This window comes from Macrobrachium nipponense, chromosome 9, assembly GCF_015104395.2.
Source record: "Macrobrachium nipponense isolate FS-2020 chromosome 9, ASM1510439v2, whole genome shotgun sequence".
Taxonomy (NCBI): Eukaryota; Metazoa; Arthropoda; class Malacostraca; order Decapoda; family Palaemonidae; genus Macrobrachium; species Macrobrachium nipponense.
Genome location: NC_061110.1, coordinates 87919149 through 87941051, shown reverse-complemented (window position 1 = coordinate 87941051; position 21903 = coordinate 87919149). Strand labels below are relative to the sequence as shown.

At 36.9% G+C, this 21903-nt stretch overlaps 2 long non-coding RNA genes across 3 annotated transcripts in view; one reads left to right on the top strand and one right to left on the bottom strand.

The window, feature by feature from the left end:
- The window catches only part of LOC135217959 (uncharacterized), a 53313-nt gene extending 51796 nt beyond the window's left edge, over window positions 1-1517 (bottom strand). The window contains exon 1 of the long non-coding RNA XR_010315248.1: window positions 1381-1517. This is a non-coding gene — a long non-coding RNA (uncharacterized LOC135217959). The remainder of the gene's footprint in view (window positions 1-1380) is intronic.
- Window positions 1518-1542: 25 nt separating this feature from the next.
- The window catches only part of LOC135217958 (uncharacterized), a 33898-nt gene continuing 13537 nt past the window's right edge, over window positions 1543-21903 (top strand). The window contains exon 1 of one of the 2 annotated variants that reach the window (XR_010315246.1): window positions 1543-1696. This is a non-coding gene — a long non-coding RNA (uncharacterized LOC135217958). The remainder of the gene's footprint in view (window positions 1697-21903) is intronic. The other variant, XR_010315247.1, reaches the window with a different exon arrangement.

The window sequence follows — 21903 nt, the reverse complement described above, 5'->3', positions numbered from 1 at the left end:
TGGATGGGAGGGGTAGGGATGGAGGGGGAGGGGAGTGGAGTATAGGGGGTTGGGTGAGTATAGTACGCTTTCGAGGTGAGTGCCGGGATTGGGTGGGATGGGGAGGAGAGGGGAGGGGAGTACAGGGAAAGGTAGGGAATTAGGGGGAGTAGAGAGGGACTGGATGGGGAAGGGGTAGGAGAGGATTGGAGGGGAGTGGAGTAAAGGGAGGGTGAGGGTGAGAGGAGGCGGTGGAAGAGATGACAGTATCATTTAAGCATAAGTCTAAGTATAACAAGGTGTCCATAAAGTCCCAGTACCATTCTCATCAATAAATACTTGTAATGGTACTGGGATTTTATGGACACCCTGTACGACTTAATTTCGAATATTTTAAAAATAATTCCTCTGTGATTAAAATTATCGGATTATCATGGCAATTAAAAAAAATTACGAATGGTATCAAGGAATAGAATATTGAAGCAAATGCTACGCCTATATATGAGCCTATTGATTCCGTGGAATTTTAAAAAAATATTCGACCTTCTTTTATGAGAAATTTAATTCCATATAATTCAAAACTACTTTATTATGGCATTCTTTATTTAATAATTCTACGTAACTTTACATTTCAAAGTATCATTTCTTAGCTTAGAATAAAGTTAATGACAAGGAAAATCACCTTTAGTAATGGTAACACAAGAAAAAAAATTATGGCCTAGCAAACGCTAGGCCTCTCTGTCCCATTCGACTCGCGAGATTTTTACTACTCTGTCCTTCTTTTAAGTGAAATTTAATTCCGTGTAAGTCAAAATTACTTTATTATTGAAGTCTCAATTCAATCATCCTAAGTAACTTTACAAAAACTTAGAAATAAAAAGAAGAAACGGCTTGGGTTAGTGTACCTACTTGTAACTAATCGAACCTGCTACCCGACTTCGTACTATACACATCCTTTTATAAAAGAGAAGCTTTTATATTATGCCATATATTAGCTTAATGACGTTCTGATTTCATAATGAAATCGCCGCTATAATTATACGCCGCAATAATATGCTTGAAAGGCGAGAATTATGAAAGAGGGAAAGCATTATACAAGTTGGGGTGACAAGCCAGACTTCAATTCAGAGCCGGTCCAAAGCTCGGATACATGGGGAGGGTATACGAGTAAAAAGGGGCATCAGGGCATAAATTCCAGCCAGAACCATCGACGGTGGACTTTACTATATATATATATATATAAAATATAAAAAATAGGGGAGAAACATCGACAATGCATAAAAGTGTGAAAAAGATCCAGAGAAAGAATATCAAACATGGAAACCTGACACCACTGCTCGTGAGGACACGTGTCAGAATAACGCGGAATTAGGGTGAATAAACTGATTATCCTTCACTTACCTACGAGACATCACTATTCAATCGCCTCTTCAGTAATTCCCGTGTCCAATGCTTGAATTATACGCTACACAACGCACTATTATAGATATAATTAACGTGAATATTCGCAGGATTTAAAGATGGCGTTTTCATGGATAATGGCTCCCGCCACGCTAGTTCGGTTCGTAGCCGCCAGGGCGGCGCCACCGAAACCTCGTGGCCGACTTCTTCAGTGAAACGCGGATCATTTTCGTTAATTAGTGCTTTGTGCAGCTTACAATTAAAGCAATGAACATAGGAATGACTCGAGAGATGACTGAATAATCGTATTTCAAAGGTAAGCGAAGGATAAAGAGTTTGTTTTGCCCATAAATCCTCGCTAGACTGATTTGTCTCTTGTGAGTAGTCTCGTAGTGGTGCAATGTTATTATCTCTTTTATTTTCACCACTTGTGACATATAATTACAATGGTGGTTTCATTTTTGGAATCAGAATACTGTCAATCTAATATACGTCACGTAATGTAAAGTAAAACATTTTGCTCGCTTGAAAGTACTTATAGGTAATAGACATAAGTTAAAGGTCTCTCTCTGGTCCTTAACATGTTACAGTGATGCACGAGAACACCGGCTGAATTCCGTCGGTAATTAAAGGCTGCCTTTTGTATATTAAGGACTTTTTTTAATGAAGTCCTGTAGAATGCCGCCATCTTTTATTTGGCACATAATATTTATTGCAAAATCTTGCTCGTTTTGAAATAGCTTAGTAAAAACTAGGCCTATATGTCTCTAGGATGTCAACGAATCTCGTCTTTTAAACCTGTTACTGTGAATCACAAGAACACCAGCTGTATTTTCCAAGTCGTTAAGGGTATTTTGTTATAGGCAGGGCTATAGGACGCAGTCCATGCCATCTGCTTTTTATTTCTTTAGATATATAAAAGCAGCATTAGGGCTGTTGCACGAAATGCATCACACCAAATGGTCAAGCACATAGTGGCAGGCTATACAGGGTGTCCATAAAGTCCCGGTACCATTACAAGTATTTGTTCATCGCAACGGTACTGGGACTTTATGGACACGCTGTATAGTGCTGTACCTATAGTGTAGGTATCTTTTCTTAGACTTCAATATGTTATTCTAGCAAATGTATATTAAGCATTACTGTACAATATAGTTCAAATTGATATTCCTGAGGTCTATTGCGTTTCCGAAAGCATTGTTTTAGCGAAAGTTCTGCAAAAACACGTTGAGCAATATACGAAGTTTTTGTTTTTCCTACCCGCCATTCTCGGTGTCTTGTAAACCAACCAAGGAAAGGCTCGGAAAATGAATTTATTTTCATTCTAAGGCATTAGCAAGTTACTTAAAATTGTTGAATAAGGGTTACTATAATAATAAAAAATTTTACTCTTTAGAAGAAGGAAAGAATATTAAAAATACGATGGCGAATCAGTGAGCATAGGTCTAGTGTTTTGTTTGGCCTATATTCTTTGCCTGGTTGGTATTGTTTGCATAGGTAGTTTTTTTTCTACTGACGTTAAAAATCGAAAACTTTTACTATAGAGTAATCATTTTGTATTTTGGAAATTTGGCTGTACGTAATATAAAAATTTTTATATTTCCTACCGAAAAACAAATGCCTCCCGATTTGGGCCAATGTGGAAAGGTAGTACTGCCTTCTGCTTAATCAAATCAAGGCGAGACGATTTCCCCCTCCCCGATGCGAATTTGTCAGGACCGTCTGTGGAGATGTGATTATGGCGCGCGCGCGAGAGAGAGAGTAAGAGAGCAGTAGCAGCGTTGGCTTAAACTACCAGGTGCTCTTTTTACACTCACAAGATCGGAAATATATATTGGTCTTTGGTTGCGAAATAATCACGGGAAATAAGGTTTTTTTTAATGAATGTTATAACAGTATGTACACTCGACAAGAAAACTGAAGATACAGTTTTCATTAGCTTTCGTTCATCCAATTTCCCATTTGTTTTTACTGAAAAGACATAATATCGCTAAATTTACTCTAGAATATGAAAATATACTATAAATTATATCATATAAGTTAAAACTGCAAAACAAAACCGTTCAGATACTTAAAAACACGATATATGTCCGAAGTAATTGGATTATCTCAGATGAATTCGTTCATAGAGATCTGGTAGATAGAATGTGAATTTCTGATTTTAGTACTATGTATCACGACGACAATAATTACTCGTTTTGCTTCATGAACGGAGATATATTGCCTCATCGTAAGTGGTGAATGCAATTATTTTAGTTTCTACAAACTTATGCTTGTATTCCAAAGGGATTAAAGTTAGCTGACGTCAATGGCACTCAATGTTGCGACGTCTAAGGTAGGTTGAACAAATCTAGTTGCATCCGCAAGAGCGTTTTCTATGATGTGAGGAGGAGCCCTAGAACTCCGAGCGGGAGAGCGCAAGTCACTGGATACTGGCTACGTAACGGATTTCACACTTTGATTACTTTGACGTTGACATGGATCGAATGCTAGTTGCTGTTTACAAAGCTACTGTCTTTAAATATAAATCTTAATCAAGGTTAAAGTAGCATGTCAGCTCAAAGATTTTCTGGCTATATGCTCCCATTACAGAGCAGTTCGTAGTAGCTTATAGCCCTACACGACTGCATTTCTTTGCCGCGAGGCTGAAAGATCTTCCACGATATAAAACTTTAATTGCCTGTGCAATACACATTGAGTTATTTGTGGTAATAAATATTTTTTAATTAACACAGCTTTTTTCGTGAATGATTTGTGGATGAAACCCGATTTTCAAAAGTCAAGACTATATCAAGAGAGCAAGAATGACCGCACCCTGTGTCTAACATTTTAACATTTTCCACGTCTTTTTACAATCTTTGAATGCTACGGCAACTGTCGAATGTAATCAAGATTAGGGTAAGAATTTCTTAGAGAATTAACTTGAATATTATGATCCTTCAAATTTTATCTAGCATAGTGCAGCACGACCTTGGCAGTCATATCATATCGCGCAAGCATAGGCCTATCGATAGAGATACTTAATTCATTATATTTTCTTCTGCCTTTCCCCCGTCACAAGTCCGTCACCAGTACTATAATTCTCTCTCTCTCTCTCTCTCGTCTCTCTTCTCCCACTTCTAAAACATACTTTTAAAAATATATATATTACCACTCAATCTCCCAAAGAAAATATTAATGAAATCAAGATTAGTTATAAATAGGCCTAAGCTTTCACATGAGCAAATTTTGCTCCTCTCTCTCTCTCTCTCTCTCTCTCTCTCTCTCTCTCTCTCTCTCTCTCTCTCTCTCTCTCTCTCAGCTTTTAAAACACATTTTTAAAAAATATTATCACTCAATCTCTCAAAGTATATAATGAATTAAGTATCTCTATAGATAGGCCTATGCATGCTCTCTCTCTCTCTCTCTCTCTCTCTCTCTCTCTCTCTCTCTCTCTCTCTCTCTCTCTCTCTCTCCCAACTTTTGAAACATTTGAAAAAATATTATCACTTAATCTTTCAAAGTAAATATAATGAATTAAGTATCTCTATCGATAGGCCTATGCTTGCGCGCGCTCTCTCTATCGTCATATTTCATCCTTTACTGTATTGTTCCTCACGATTTCCACAAGTACTGCCCAAATTTTAAAACACTTTCTCTCATTGTTTAAGATCCGTCTTCAATTACGTATGAATTTAACGTGTGTAGTGTCAAATATTACTTATAAATAAGGATTCACAGTAGGTTTTAAAAAAGGATAATCGATATTCTACCCTCAACTGACGTTACCAAACCAACATTAACGAGTAATATAGAGTCTGTTTCTACATTCAAGTATAAATGATTATAGGACCTCAACAGAATCCTTATGGTGTAAAGTTGTTGGAAATCTAGAAAGCAACAATCGCTACGATTTTGAAGCTCCGCCCCCTTTCAAGAGTTGCCAGGTGTGGCATTATTGAACAATGTATGTCCGAAAATTTTAAAAAACTGTATCTCAACTTTCCTTGCCGAGTGTACACGCATCAGCTATATGTGTGTGTGTATATATATATATATATATATATATATATATATATATAGTATATATATATATATATATATATATATATGTATATATATATATATATATATATATGATGTATGATGTATGTATATATATATATATACATATATATATATAGATATATATATATATATATATATATATATATATATATATATATATATATATATATATATATATATAATATATATATATATATAGTCAAAATACGTTAATATTACATAAAGTTCCCTCTTCCTCGGAAACAAGAATATTAGTATTCTATATTTAAAAAACCATAAAATTTAAAAGATACTTAAATATATATATATTATATATATATTATATATATATATATATATATATATATACTGCGCAGATACACTACTTTTAAACTTCGAAATGAAAAAGTACACTTAACATGCAATGCAAAATAAAATTAGTCAGTTTTTTGGGGGCCAGAGAAATACTCTAACGGTGGAGTACATAGTAATTTGAATTAGATCCGCTGACCTCGCCCGCCTGGTCTAGTTTAAATAGACAGAGTTGATTACGTGACCAGGTGACCACATAAGTCAGAGGGATGCTTGCTATGAAATGCTGTCGTGTATGTGTGTATGTATGTAAATATTATGTATGTATATATACATATATATGTGCATATATATAAATATATATATATATACATACATATATACATATATATAAATGTAACCGTAACAACCACATTTCATCTCTCTCTCTCTCTCTCTTTCCCTGATATTGGATGACGTCATTTGTAAGTGACAGTGCAGGATGGTGAAGGTCACATCACCGTAACAGACGACTTTCGTAGGACGATTAAGAAATAAGGTTTGATATTACGGTGAGAAATGAAATGATATTGTTCTTATTTATTTATATCATTTTTCTTTCGGGAGACGAACGAGGAAAGTACAATATGTTTGAAATGTGTGGAGAGAGAGAAAAGGGAATATACAATGTTTGAAATGTGTTAGGAGAGAGAGAGAGAGAGAGGAAAATACAATATGTTTGGAATGCGTGTGTGGAGAGAGAGAGAATGAGAGAGAGAGAGGAAAATACAATATGTTTGAAATGTGTTTGGAGAGAGAGAGAGAGGAAAATACAATATGCTTGGAATGTGTGTGGAGAGAGAGTGAGAGAGAGAGGGGAGGGGGGGGGGCGGGAGGTAAATACAATATATTTAGAATGTGTGTGTGTGTTTGGAGAGAGAGAGAGTGAGGGAGGACAATACAATATGTTTGGAATGTGTAGTTAGAGAGGGAGAGAGAGAGAGAGAGAAGAAGGAAGATACAGTATGTTTGGAATGTGTAGTTAGAGAAAGAGAGACCTTACCTTACCTTACAGACCTTATATTTTGTTCGGGTTGCCCCAGGTCCGTCAGTGTGAGGCACCTCTAATGTCTACCAGAGAGTTGCTAGTACATCTTCCGGTTAATTTTGCATCTTCTAATCTCGGATGGTCTGGGATGCAGCTTAGATATTTGTCGAGCTTATTCTTAAACACGTCTACGCTCATTCCTGATATATTCCTCAGATGAGCTGGCAACGCATTGAAAAGACTCTGCATTATCGACGCTGGTGCGTAGTGGATTAATGTCCTGTGTGCTTTCCTTATTTTTCCTGGTATAGTTTTGGGCACTATTAATCTACCTCTTCTTGCTCTTTCTGATATTTTTAGCTCCATGATGTTTTCGGCTATTCCTTCTATCTGTTTCCATGCCTGAATTATCATGTAGCGTTTTCTTCTTCTTTCTAGACTATATAATTTTAAGGATTGTAGTCTTTCCCAGTAGTCAAGGTCCTTAACTTCTATTCTAGCTGTAAAGGACCTTTTTACACTCTCTATTTGTGCAATATCCTTTTGATAGTGTGGGTCCCATATCATATTGCAATATTCAAGTGGACTACGAACATATGTTTTATAAAGCATAATCATGTGTTCAGCTTTTCTAGTTTTGAAGTGCCGTAACAAGATTCCCATTTTTGCTTTACATTTTGCCAATAGAATTGCTATTTGATCATTGCATAACATGTTCCTATTCATCATCACACCAAGGTCTTTAACTGCTTCCTTATTTGTGATTGTCTCATTATTAGGTCCCCTATATGCATATAGCTTTCCTTCTCTGTCTCCTTAATTTATTGATTCAAATTTATCAGAGTTAAATACCATCCTATTTACCTCTGCCCAGTCATATACTTTGTTAAGGTCTCTTTGTAGCACGTTCCTATCTTTATAACAAGTAATTTCTCTACTTATTATTGTGTCATCGGCGAAACTACTCACTACCGAGTCCTTAACATTACTGTCTATGTCTGCAATCATAATAACAAACAGTAATGCAGCTAACACTGTACCTTGTGGCACACCGGATATTACCTTAGCTTCATCCGATTTCTCATCCTTTGCAATAACTATCTGTTTTCTGTTGTGTAAAAATTCTTTTAACCATCTTCCTACTTTATCCACTATATTATGTTTTCTAATTTTCTTCGCTAATATATTATGGTCTACCTTGTCAAAAGCTTTTGCAAAGTCTACATAAACCACATCTGCTTCATTTTCGATTTTCATATTTTTGTATATGTTTTCACGGTGAACTAACAGTTGGGTTTATGTACTTTTTCCGGGTACAAAACCATGTTGTCCTATATTAAACAAATTATTTTTTATTAAATGTTTCATAATATTTTTCTTCATTACCCTTTCATACACTTTCATAATATGTGATGTTAGATCACAGGCCTATAATTACTTGCCTCTAGTCTTGATCCACTTTTGAAAGTAGGGGTAATATATGCTAATTTGTGCTCATCATAAATCTTGCCTGTATCTACACTTTATCTTAATAATATTGCAAGTGGCTTTGCAATAGAATGAACTACTTTCTTTAACAAAATAGCAGGGACACCATCAGGCCCTGCTGCAGCTCCATTTTTAATTTCATTAATAGCCTGCACAATATCAGCTTCATTAATATCTATGTCAGCTAAATATTCACTATTTTCATCCCTTACTTCTATATCATTATCTTCATTATCAATTCTAGGGGTGAATTCTCTCTTATATCGTTCTGCCAATATGTTGCATATTTCCTTTTTTTCATTCGTTAATCTCCCTTCAATTCTTAGAGGGCCTATTTCTATTCTTCATTTATTCATCTTTTTCGTGTACGAGTATAATAGTTTGGGGTTTTGCTTGATATTTAATAGGGTTTTTTCTTCCAAGTCCCGTTTTTCATTTTCTTTTGATTGTATAATCTTTTGTTCTGCATTTTCTATCTTACTTTTTAGTTCTATAACTTTCCATGCATTTTTTTCTTTTGCAAGACCTTTTTTCCACTTTCTGATTTTCTGGAACAAGATCCTTCTGTCTCTTGGTATGCATGACTGATGTTTACTTTTCTTCTTCGGTATATATTTATCCACTATTTTCTCTAATATTTTATATAATATCTCCGTATTTACCATTATGTCATCACTTACGAAAATGTTATCCCAATCTTTGTTTAATTCTTCATTTATTTCTGACCATTTTATATTTTTACTGTAGAAGTTGTATTTTCCATATCCTTCCCACTTTTTCATTTCTTGCTTATCTCTGTTTTCACTTGCTTTGGAATGGACTGTTAATTCTATGACATTATGGTCTGAAATACTCGCATTATAAACTATTATTTCTTTAACATAATTCACCCCATTCACAAATACTAGGTCTAAAGTATTTTCCTTTCTTGTTGGCAGGTGATTTATTTGTTGAATGTTGCATTCTAGTAGCATATCTAATAGCTTTTCGAATTGCCTCTTATCTTCTGCACTGCTATTACTCTCTTTTTTATATGTATAAATAGCAATGCCAATTCAATCCTCCTTAGTTCGTTCTTTCCCAGTCTACGAAGGTGAAAGTTAAAGTCTCCAGATAGGAGAATAGTCCAGTCCTTGTGATTTCTGCATATATCATCCAATTTTTCTATTATTATGTCAAACTCTTTAGTATTAGGGGGTTTATATATTACTATGTTCATTAATTTTTCAGATTCAAATTCTACCGCTATTAGTTCACATTCTGAGTTACTATATTTCTCATATATTTTCCTTGTTTTTTGTCTTTCCCATATATTGCGGTTCCCCCTTGATTCCTATTTTTTCTATCTGATCTATAAGTTTGGAACCCTTTTATTTGATCATCATTCCCAGTCTCTTGGGAATACCAGGTTTCACTTATATTCATTATATCTATTTTCTTTTCAATTTGGGTTAGTTTTCCTAAGTACTCTATTTTCCTTTTTGAGTTACTCGTAACAAAACCCTGCGCATTCATCACTATGATGGTTTGCATGTTTTCTCCTTCATTTAATATGGGTAATAATAAGGATTTTCCCATGTCTCTTTCCTGTTCTGGTATGTTGTTCTTTTCTTCATTTCCAGAAATTCTGACATTAAAAAATCCAACTTTTCCATAATATTTGATCTTCCTTCATCATAATTATTCATTTTGTGTCTGAATCTGCAATTTTCTCTGTATCTGCAATATCCTCTTGCATCATAAATACAGTTCTTATCTCTTGAGTTGTATCTTGGAGCTGATGCTTGGAAATATTTTGCTGACACTGCATATCGCGGTGATGGCTTGCTTTTTTTTTTCACCTGATATTCTTTGTTCCTCTCTTTATTTGTTTCTTTCTTATTTTGGATTTTATTATTTGATTGATTATTTATTTGATTTTGATTCCTGGCTACGGGGTGCATATATTTACATTTTTTGTCGAACTTACATCCTTTTCCTTCTTTTAGGTTTTTGCATATTTTTGGATGTAGATCTCTGCAATCATCCTCATAGCCATTTAGGTAAGCATATTTACCATATATTTCATAGTTGTGACATACCTTAGGATGTTTGTAGTAACATCTTTCTCCGAATCTGCAATTCCCTCTTTTCAAAAGGTTGACTTTGTCTTTCTTGTCTATTTTTTCCTCTTTCCCATCATTGTGTAGATCTGGGTAGAGCCTCTTTGGGATTTTCTTTTGTGTTGTCATGTCGTAATTTATTTCTTCGTATGTATGCTGCTTGATTGCCTCATATGTAGCATCAATGAGTATCTCTGCAGAGACTCAGTCATACAAAGGCAATGACCCAAAACATATATTAAGAGAGAGAGAGAGAGAGAGAGAGAGAGAGAGAGAGAGAGAGAGAGAGAGAGAGAGAGAGAGAGAGAGAAAGGAAAGTAAACACAATATGTTTGAAATGTGTATGTGGAGAGAGAGAGAGAGAGAGAGAGGACAGTGCAATATATTTGAAATGTGATGTTAGATAGATAGAGAGAGAGAGAGAGAGTACCTGACGACCGTATACTTGCACTAAGGCCAGCGGTACTTCCGCTCCTTTTGGTAAATATAATGGGAAGCAGGTCGAGAGAGAGAGAGAGAGAGAGAGAACTGACTCTCATTGCTTCTACTGCCTGGCTCTCTCTCTCTCTCTCTCTCTCTCTCTCTCTCTTCTCTCTCTGTTAATAGGTGTTTGGGGTCATTGCCATTTTATGAATGAGCCTCTCTCTCTCTCTCTCTCTCTCTCTCTCTCTTAACAGAGGTTTCGGGTCATTGCCTTTGTATAATTGAGTCTCTCTCTCTCTCTCTCTCTCTCTCTCTCTCTCTCTCTCTCTCTCTCTCTCTCTCTCTCTCATGTTCGTGTGGATATGCTGTGACGATTATCAACATCATAATATATTAACATATAATAAACAAACAAAAATTGTCTTATAAAAGCACGCAAGCATACCAGAAGTTGCTGCCTGAAACTGGTTCTTGAAAGCATAAAAAAAAAAATAAAGTACACACAAACTTCCCCAAAAAATTCTAGCTCGCCAGCCATATAGCCCACTCCACACGCCCGTGACATCACTCACGCTAAGAGCATTTCACCATCTTGGGCTCGGCATCAAAGATGAAAATAAACGATACATGGGAAGAACTTCTTCTTCTTCTTCTTCTTCTTCTTCTTCTTCTTCTTCTTCTCTTCTTCTTCTCCTTCTTCTTCTTCTTCCAAGTACCAGGCGGGAGGAAGAAGCACTGGCCCCTTGATACTTCGAAATATGGCTAGGCTTCGGGGGCTCAAGAAGTTCACTTCTTGTCCTTTTATCTTTTTTTTATTTATGATTTGCCTTACTTCTCCAACTCTGGATTTAGAAGGAACTTGACGTATAACGTCCAATACATAACTTATTTTTTAATTTATTCGGCGATTTTCCTATTGGCTCTCGTATTATCACCCAAAAATAGTTGTCCTTCTGTTTTGACAGTTGGCTGCTTTCAAATGAACACCACGATGTTCTTAGGGAGCTTGAATTTCAACTCAGTGGCTCCTGTGAGCTTCTTCCATATTAATAGGTTTAGTCTCCTGAATAATAATAATAATAATAATAATAATAATAATAATAATAATAATAATAATAATAATAATAATAATGATATTAATAGTAATAATAATAATAACCTTATTTCAGCTCAGGGTCGTATAGTCTGAATAAACAATGTAGAGACCGTACAATACAAACAATCTAGATACACGAGATTAAATGATAAAAATGAAAATCGCCAATATCCACACAGTTGCTGAAGTAGTAGTAAAAAATAGTATATTATTCGTAATGATTGTAATGACGGTAAAAATATCGAGGATAATAGCAAAAAATAGTAAAGATTATTATTACAAAACAGATTGCATCACAAGCTAGGAACCTTCGGTGGTTACAGAAATCAGGTCAGGAGTACTAAATAAGAAAAGTGAAACGAAGGAAATCTTAATATTATTATTATTATTTTATTTATTTAATACGGCTTTCTCGTTGTTGCTTAGACTGGCGAGCAACGCACCAAAGGGCATGGTAAAATTCGGTTGAGTCATTTGATTTATTATTGCTTATACAATTCTCTCTTCTCTCTCTCTCTCTCTCTCGCTCTCTCTCTCTCCCTCTCTTTTCTCTTCGTCTCTCTCTCTCTAATTCTTATTATTATTATTATTATTTTCTGCTTATACTATGAATTTGTAACAAATAAGGACAAACAAATATACTATACTATACTATACTATACTATACTATACTATACTTATTATTATTATTTATTATTATTATTATTAAGAAGATGAACCCTATTCATTCTAGTCCACCGGTGGTAACTGACTTATAATTCATGTTTCCAAAGAATGTGTTCATTTGAAAGGAGTAACATAATAATAATAATAATAATAATAATAATAATAATAATAATAATAATAATAATAATAATAATAATAATTAATAATAATGTGGCGCCGTGGAGGAGTGGGTTAGGTCGTCAATAGACTTAAGCCAAGTTAAGCAACATTGGGGCTGGTCAGTCGTTGGATGGGTGACCGCTCTCCTCGGCGTTGATTCCTTGGGAAAGGATCTTTACCATAATTTCCTCAGCCTATTCAGCTGTAAATGAGTACCTATCCCTGATGGGGTAGGGTCCAGCTATGGGTTAAATAGCAAAACTCAGCAATGATGGAAAGAAATGAAGGAATAAACGACAACGACGTAAATGGAACCTCTGGCAACAGAGGAGCTTCGTCCGGCAACCAGGTATTCAACCCAATTGTAGGGGAAGACGGTCAGGTACTTGGAGGTCGTCATCCAGCAACTGATCACCACAACGACTGTAATCAACAGCCTGAGATTGGAGCTACAGAGACAAAAAGGAAGAAATGGACAAGAGAAGAAAATAAGGAAATATGGAGATGCTACATCAGAAGCAACCCGACGGAGAGAGGATATAGAAGAAGATTGGTCAACATCTGGAATGAGAGGAATAACACCCCCCAAACAGAGCAGAGGCTGGCAGACCAAGTAAGGAACATAAAGAAAAAGAACTGGCTCTCCCCAACAGAAAGAGAAGAACTGGAAAGGGAAATATCACACGACAACGAATTACACGAAGACGAACTGAGAGACGATGCCACAGAAGACGACAGGGAGGATGAGGTATCAAACAACGACACACGAAGAAACACCGACGAAGTAACAGAGAGAACGGAATGGGGTAGAAAATTAGACAATGGATGAGCCAGATACAGAGAGAACAAAGATCCCCTCCATGAAAGCCTACAACACCAAGAAATTAAGGGAGAAAACAAGTGAGGTCAATGAAATAATGGGCCTAATACACACCACCAGTATCACAGAAACAAATAACTTAACATATGCAGGAGCAAGATTAGTAGCAGAACTGATGGGGATTCGAACACCAACACCACCGTCACAACCAACCCAACAGAAACCAAAACAGCAACCTTGGAAAAGGCGCCTGGAAAAGCAAATCATGGTGATGAGATCTGACTTGAGTAAACTGAAAGAGATGGCAGAAAAAAGGCTAAGAAGCAAGAAAACAAGGGAGGAACTCAACGAGAAATACAAAGTACAAGAGAGGGGACTAAACAACACAATAGAAGATGTAAAAACAGAGGCTTAAGGCCAAAGCACACAAGATCCAACGGTACATGAACAGGAATAAGGGATACCAACAGAACAAACTATTCGGAACCAACCAGAAAAGGACTATACAGCCAACTAAGAGGGGAAGACAACCACCCAGAAATTCCTGAAGCCGAACCAAGTAAGAGACTCTGGGAAAACATATGGAGCAATCCGGTATCACACAACAAACATGCAACATGGCTCCAGGAAGTCAAGAAGAAACAGGGAGAATAAAACAAAGATTCACAGACATCACGACAGACACAGTCAGACACCAACTAAAGAAAATGCCAAACTGGAAAGCCCCAGGTCCCGATGAAGTCCATGGATACTGGCTCAAAAACTTCAAGGCCCTACACCCACGAATAGCAGAAAAACTCCAGCATTGTATCTCAAATCACCAAGCACCCAAATGGATGACCACAGGAAGAACATCCTTAGTACAAAAAGACAAGAGTAAGGGAAATATAGCCAGTAACTACAGGCCTATCACCTGCCTACCATAATGTCGGAAGTTACTAACAGGTATCATCAGTGAAAGGCTATACAACTACCTAGAGGAGACAAACACCATCCCCCACCAACAGAAAGGCTGCAGAAGGAAGTGTAGGGGCACAAAAGACCAGCTCCTGATAGAAAAAAATGGTAATGAAGAACAGTAGGAGAAGGAAAACCAACCTAAGCATGGCATGGATAGACTATAAGAAAGCCTTCGACATGATACCACACACATGGCTAATAGAATGCCTGAAAATATATGGGGCAGAGGAAAATACCATCAGCTTCCTCAAAAATACAATGCGCAACTGGAATACAATACTTACAAGCTCTGGAATAAGACTAGCAGAGGTTAATATCAGGAGAGGGATCTTCCAGGGCGACTCACTGTCCCCACTACTCTTCGTAGTAGCCATGATTCCCATGACAAAAGTACTACAGAAGATTGATGCCGGGTACCAACTCAAGAAAAGAGGCAACAAAATCAACCATCTGATGTTCATGGACGACATCAAGCTGTATGGTAAGAGCATCAAGGAAATAGATACCCTAATCCAGACTGTAAGGATTGTATCTGGGGACATCAGGATGGAGTTTGGAATAGAAAAATGCGCCTTAGTCAACATACAAAAAGGCAAAGTAACGAGAACTGAAAGGGATAAAGCTACCAGATGGGAAGCAAGCAACATCAAACACATAGATGAGACAGGATACAAATACCTGGGAATAATGGAAGGAGGAGATATAAAACACCAAGAGATGAAGGACACGATCAGGAAAGAATATATGCAGAGACTCAAGGCGATACTCAAGTCAAAACTCAACGCCGGAAATATGATAAAAGCCATAAACACATGGGCAGTGCCAGTAATCAGATACAGCGCAGGAATAGTGGAATGGACGAAGGCAGAACTCCGCAGCATAGATCAGAAAACCAGGAAACAAATGACAATACACAAAGCACTACACCCAAGAGCAAATACGGACAGACTATACATAACACGAAAGGAAGGAGGGAGAGGACTACTAAGTATAGAGGACTGCGTCAACCTAATACGGACAGACTATACATAACACGAAAGGAAGGAGGGAGAGGACTACTAAGTATAGAGGACTGCGTCAACATTGAAAACAGAGCACTGGGGCAATATCTGAAAACCAGTGAAGACGAGTGGCTAAAGAGTGCATGGGAAGAAGGACTAATAAAAGTAGACGAACACCCAGAAATATACAGAGACAGGAGAAAAACACAGAAAGAACAGAGGACTGGCACAACAAACCAATGCACGGACAATACATGAGACAGACTAAAGAACTAGCCAGCGATGACAATTGGCAATGGCTACAGAGGGGAGAGCTAAGAACCAGATATGTTCAAAGTATGATAGACGGAAATAACATCTCTCCCATATGTAGGAACTGCAATACGAAAAATGAAACCATAAACCACATAGCAAGTGAATGCCCGGCACTTGCACAGAACCAGTACAAAAAGAGGCATGATCAGTGGCAAAAGCCCTCCACTGGAGCCTGTGCAAGAAACATCAGCTACCTTGCAGTAATAAGTGGTACGAGCACCAACCTGAGGGAGTGATAATAAACGATCAGGCAAAGATCCTCTGGGACTATGGTATCAGAACGGACATGGTGATACGTGCAAACAGACCAGACGTGACGTTGATTGACAAAGTCAAGAAGAAAGTATCACTCATTGATGTCGCAATACCATGGGACACCAGAGTTGAAGAGAAAGAGAGGGAAAAAATGGATAAGTATCAAGATCTGAAAATAGAAATAAGAAGGATATGGGATATGCCAGTGGAAATCGTACCCATAATCATAGGAGCACTAGGCACGATCCCAAGATCCCTGAAAAGGAATCTGGAAAAACTAGAGGCTGAAGTAGCTCCGGGCCTCATGCAGAAGAGTGTGATCCTAGAAACGGCACACATAGTAAGAAAAGTGATGGACTCCTAAGGAGGCAGGATGCAACCCGGAGCCCCACACTATAAATACCACCCAGTCGAATTGGAGGACTGTGATAGAGCAAAAAAAAAAAAAAAAAAATAATAATAATAATAATAATAATTTTCTAAAGGGGTCACAATAATAAAAAATGTTGCGAGTGCCGTGTGTACCACGGGACTCACAACATTTTTTATTATTGTGGACCCCTTAGAATATTATATATACTCTCGCGATAGAGGGTTTTTCCTAAATAATAATAATAATAACAGGGTCTGCACCGCCAATCCTGCTCTCTTACTTTCTTCATCCGTACTGTCCAGCTTCTCTGACTATTATTTCAAAGTGAAATTATTAAGTTTCCTCACAGTTCCACCTTCAGATCCTCCTGCTCTGTTTCATTTATTTTCTGGAACTTCATTTCGCTGTCTAGCACCTCCAACTCCCTTTTCTCACCGCCTTAATTGTCGAACTGGCGAAAGTGTGGGTGTTATTAGATAGAATAACCGATTCTATAAATCCAACGCACGTATTCAGTTCTATTTCAAAGACTTATATTTGGACAGCTATAATTGACAATAACATATCTCGGTCTCTCCACGGCTGCCTTTCGTTTCACGTGTTAAGTATATCTTTTTCTCTTTTTCTCTCTCTCTTCGGGTTGAACCATTTGATATATTACACACACACACACACACACACACACACATATATATTATATATATATATATATATATATATATATATATATATATATATATATATATATATATATATATATGTATTATATATATATATATATATATATATATATATATATATATATATATATATATAAGCAATATATGATATATATATTATATATAATATTTTGTGTATATAATATATATATATATATATATATATATGTGTGTGTGTGTGTGTGTGTGTGTGTGTGTGTGTGTGTGTGTGCGCGCGTATGTATTTGCGGCAAGCCCCCGTACTTCTGAGATAAGTTAACACTTCCCTGATATTGTGAATTAACCTGGCCTTCAGTCTGACATTCAGACGCCCCACTGAAATAATATTAATCCTTGCGTCCTTTTGATTATTTCATGACCATTTTTTTATAGATGAATCTTCAAAGGTCATGTTGGAAGGTCAACCACTTCCGGTGGTCTATAATTCTCTAGGTTCGATTACTGCTGAATTGTTACTGATAGACTGTCTCTTATTTATTTATAGTTATAGATGTCTATGTGACATGAACTGTCTTACTATTATCTTGTCACTAAGAGATAAATATGAAAGTAGTGTGATTTCCCTTAAGTATTTCCCCCTCGGTCAAAAGATTATTTTTATTATTATTATTATTATTATTATTATTATTATTATTATTATTATTATTATTATTATTATTATTATTATTATTTTCTATCATAGTTCTCCAATTCGACTGGGTGGTATTCACAGTGGGGGGTTCCGGGTTGCATCCTGCCTCCTTAGGAGTCCATCACTTTTCTTACTATGTGCGCCATTTCTAGGATCACACTAATAATAATAATAATAATGATAATAATAATAATAAGTAATAATAATAATAATAATAATAATAATAATAATAATAATCTTTATTAAAAAGTAATGGCTACTTCAGCAGCGTTACACTTGTAGAGATTCTTCTCTATTTTGCGAATAGCGGCTTTTTCCATGCTACTTAAACAGGCTAGTAGAGCGCCTATAGAGGTCATTATCAAATACAGTGTCAAAATAGGTGTATATATTTGAATTTTACAGATAAACTATGATACCATAGTCATCAAAGTCATTAACGATTTTCTCTGATGCCCGTCGGTTGCGCCTGCTGGAGGCGCTTCTCATCCAGCAAATAAAACCTACACTGAATACGACGCAGGAAGAATTTCTCCTCCCTACGAGTATGAGAAGACCTGCCACCAACAATGACACCACCGATCACGACAACTCCACGGAAGACAACGCCCCCGAACGAGGTACTCCTGCACCCGATGGAAACCAAATTAGCCGGGACATCCCACAGCGTAGCGCAACGCCCATCAACGTTACCGCGCCGCTAAGGAGGTTTAGACGGCTGCAGGATCTGCAGCATTGCAACCATCAGCTCGGAGAAAGTGGCTTGAGACCTGGCTCAAGCCACCAATGAAAATGACCTCTATAGGCGCTCTACTAGCCTGTTTAAGTGGCATGGAAAAAGCCGCTATTCGCAAAATAGAGAAGAATCTCTACAAGTGTAACGCTGCTGAAGTAGCCATTACTTTTAATAAAGTATGCTTGAGAGAGGGTCTGCTTCCTAAGTACAATAATAATAATAATAATAATAATAATAATAATAATAATAAAATAAAATAATAATAATAATAATAATAATAATAATAATAATGCGCCTTAATAATAATAAAGTGGCGCCGTGGAGGAGTGGGTTAGGTCGTCAACAGACTTAAGTCAAGTTAAGCAACATAGTGGCTGGTCAGTCGTTGGATGGGTGACCGCTCTCATCGGCGTTGATTCCTTGGGAAAGGATCTTTACCATAATTTCCTCAGTCTACTCAGCTGTAAATGAGTACCCTGATGGGGTAGGGTCCAGCTAAGGGTTAAATAGCAAAACTCAGCAATGATGGAAAGAAATGAAGGAATAAACGACAACGACGTAAATGGAACCTCTGGCAACAGAGGAGCTTCGTCCGGCAACCAGGTATTCAACCCAATTGAAGGGGAAGACGGTCAGGTACTTGGAGGTCGTCATCCAGCAACTGATCACCACAACGACAATAATCAACAGCCTGAGATTGGAGCTACAGACGCAAAAAGGAAGAAATGGACAAGAGAAGAAAATAAGGAAATATGGAGATGCTACATCAGAAGCAACCCGACGGAGAGAGGATATAGAAGAAGATTGGTCAACATCTGGAATGAGAGGAATAACACCCCCCAAACAGAGCAGAGGCTGGCAGACCAAGTAAGGAACATAAAGAAAAAGAACTGGCTCTCCCCAACAGAAAGAGAAGAACTGGAAAGGGAAATGTCACACGACAACGAGTTACACGAAGACGAACTGAGAGGCGATGCCACAGAAGGACGAAACAGGGTCAGGATGAGGTATCAAACAACGACACACGAAGAAACACCGACGAAGTAACAGAGAGGACGGAATGGGTAGAAAAGATTAGACAATGGATGGAGCCAGATACAGAGAGAATAAAGATCCCCTCCATGAAAGCCTAACAATAGGCATGCCTACGGTGAGAGACATCTCTGTACTGAAAACATTCAAATTAGTCTTATGATTTGAATGTTTGTCATAATTCAGCATTGTATGATTAACCAACCATTTGCATAAGGTACGAATGGATGCTTGTAAGCCAAAGGAAACGATTTAATATTGACCGTAATTACCAACCTAAGATGGAGAGGAGAGAGGTAAACATTAGCACAATAACAGAGAAAATCTTACCTCAGGTTAATTTCATTTTTTTTTTCTTTTGTTTTTTTTTTTTTCGCAAAGAAAGAATATTGACTTCAAACAGATCCTCTGCAAACAATTATTAATTCTCTCTCTCTCTCTCTCTCTCTCTCTCTCTCTCTCTCTCTCTCTCTCTCTCTCTCCAAGCTTCTTCCATGGTTAAGAAATACTAGAAATAAATACTAGAAAAGTATTGATAGATAAACTGTTGGTACTTACAGCCAATACAAAACTGAATATCAGATAGTTAAAAAGTTCAAATTAATACAATATACAATAGATCAAAACCCTTATAGAATTCCCCCTGCAATTTCATGAGACCTTCTTGAATAAAACACTTACGTATAGACTATTCCGACCTTCATCTGTCTTCCGCGGCCCAAACGCTCCGAATTCACGCGCTACCCGCGCATGCGCGGGCGACTTAAAGCAATCACTGTCACCGTTTCAGATTTGCATAATGAAGAGGTTCCCACCCTCGTCAGTTGTCTCTGACTTCTCTTCAGGGTCGTGGATTCCCCCTGAGGTTCTTGTCTGCTCCATTTTCTGCCTGAGTGACCTCTCGACCTTTCCGGTAAGTTAGGAATTAATGATAGACTGTGCTTTCCGCTGCGTCTTTCTTTCCTGAGATTTTACCCCAAATTGCCATGACACTTTCTTTAGCTACCTTCTCACTTCTCTCGTTTTAAACAAATACTTAGATAGTTGTGGCTGCTTCGTACACTATAATGGTTATTACATACATACATACATACATACATTCACATTAATAATTCTTCACTACTCTCAACCTTAATTTTTTGTCACATTAAAATAGGCTGATGGTAAATGACTTAATTGGTTCTGTTTGTTTTCAATATATCACCATTACTGGGGTATATTAATTAGAAAATAGTAGTGCACTCTCTCTCTCTCTCTCTCTCTCTCTCTCTCTCGTCTCTCTCTCTCTCTCTCTCTCTCTCTATATATATATATGTATATATATATATTATACATTATATATATTATATAGGTTTCTGCAAAACTGCTGTGGTTTTTCTTGAAATGTATTGCGTCCGATAAATAACTGAAATCAAATTAAATTAAACCTTTATTAGGGAGAGAGAGAGAGAGAGAGATGAATTCTTGAGTATTTAATCAAATTTAGCGTACACCTTTCAACGTCAGACGTATCCACAATGGAATGAAAACAGTCATATAACCAAGACATTAAAAATGTGAGTGCGCGCCAGAGAGAGAGAGTCAGGAATCCTCGCTGTTTGCTCTCTGTTAGCAAGAGCAAGAAAGCGCATCGCAATTGTTTAGCTTGCAATGACAACGGGGCTTCAAATATATAAACAACTCGTCCAAATGGGTTTTCGATGGCTAAGCAAACGTGTGAATGTTAGAGAGACCCCGAATCGGCTGCCTGGGTGAAGCCTGGAAACTGGATAGATGAACGCATATTATGTAACCATCGCTGAATGAACGACCGTGAATAAGCGAATGATTCTTCGGATGTGAATGGTAGAAAGTTGGAACACTTTGCTTGAATTGGTCTGAGAGTTATCCACTACATATGGTAACATGTTTATAATAGGAAAGTATTTTCGTATAGAATTGTCAGTACACGATACACTGACCATTAAGATAACCTTATTAACCATGAAGTAACCCTTCTTAACCTTTAAATATCCCTTATTAACCAATAAGAAACCTTAATTTTCCCATATTAAACGCTTATTAACCAATATTTGCACTCGTAATGAACGAAAAAATCTAATTGTTCATTACAAGTGCAAATATTGGTTAATAAGCGTTTCATATGGGAAAATTAAGGTTTCTTATTGGTTAATAAGGGATATTTAATGGTTAAGAAGGGTTACTTTATGGTTAAGAAAGGTTTTTTTGTTGGTTAATAAGGTTTTCTTAATGGATAATAAGGGCTTCTTATTGGTTAAGAAGGGTTTCTTAATGGTTAGTAAGGACTTCTTATTGGTTAAGAAGGTTTGCTAATGGTTGATAGGGGCTTCTTATTGGTGAATAAGGGTTTCTTAATAGTTA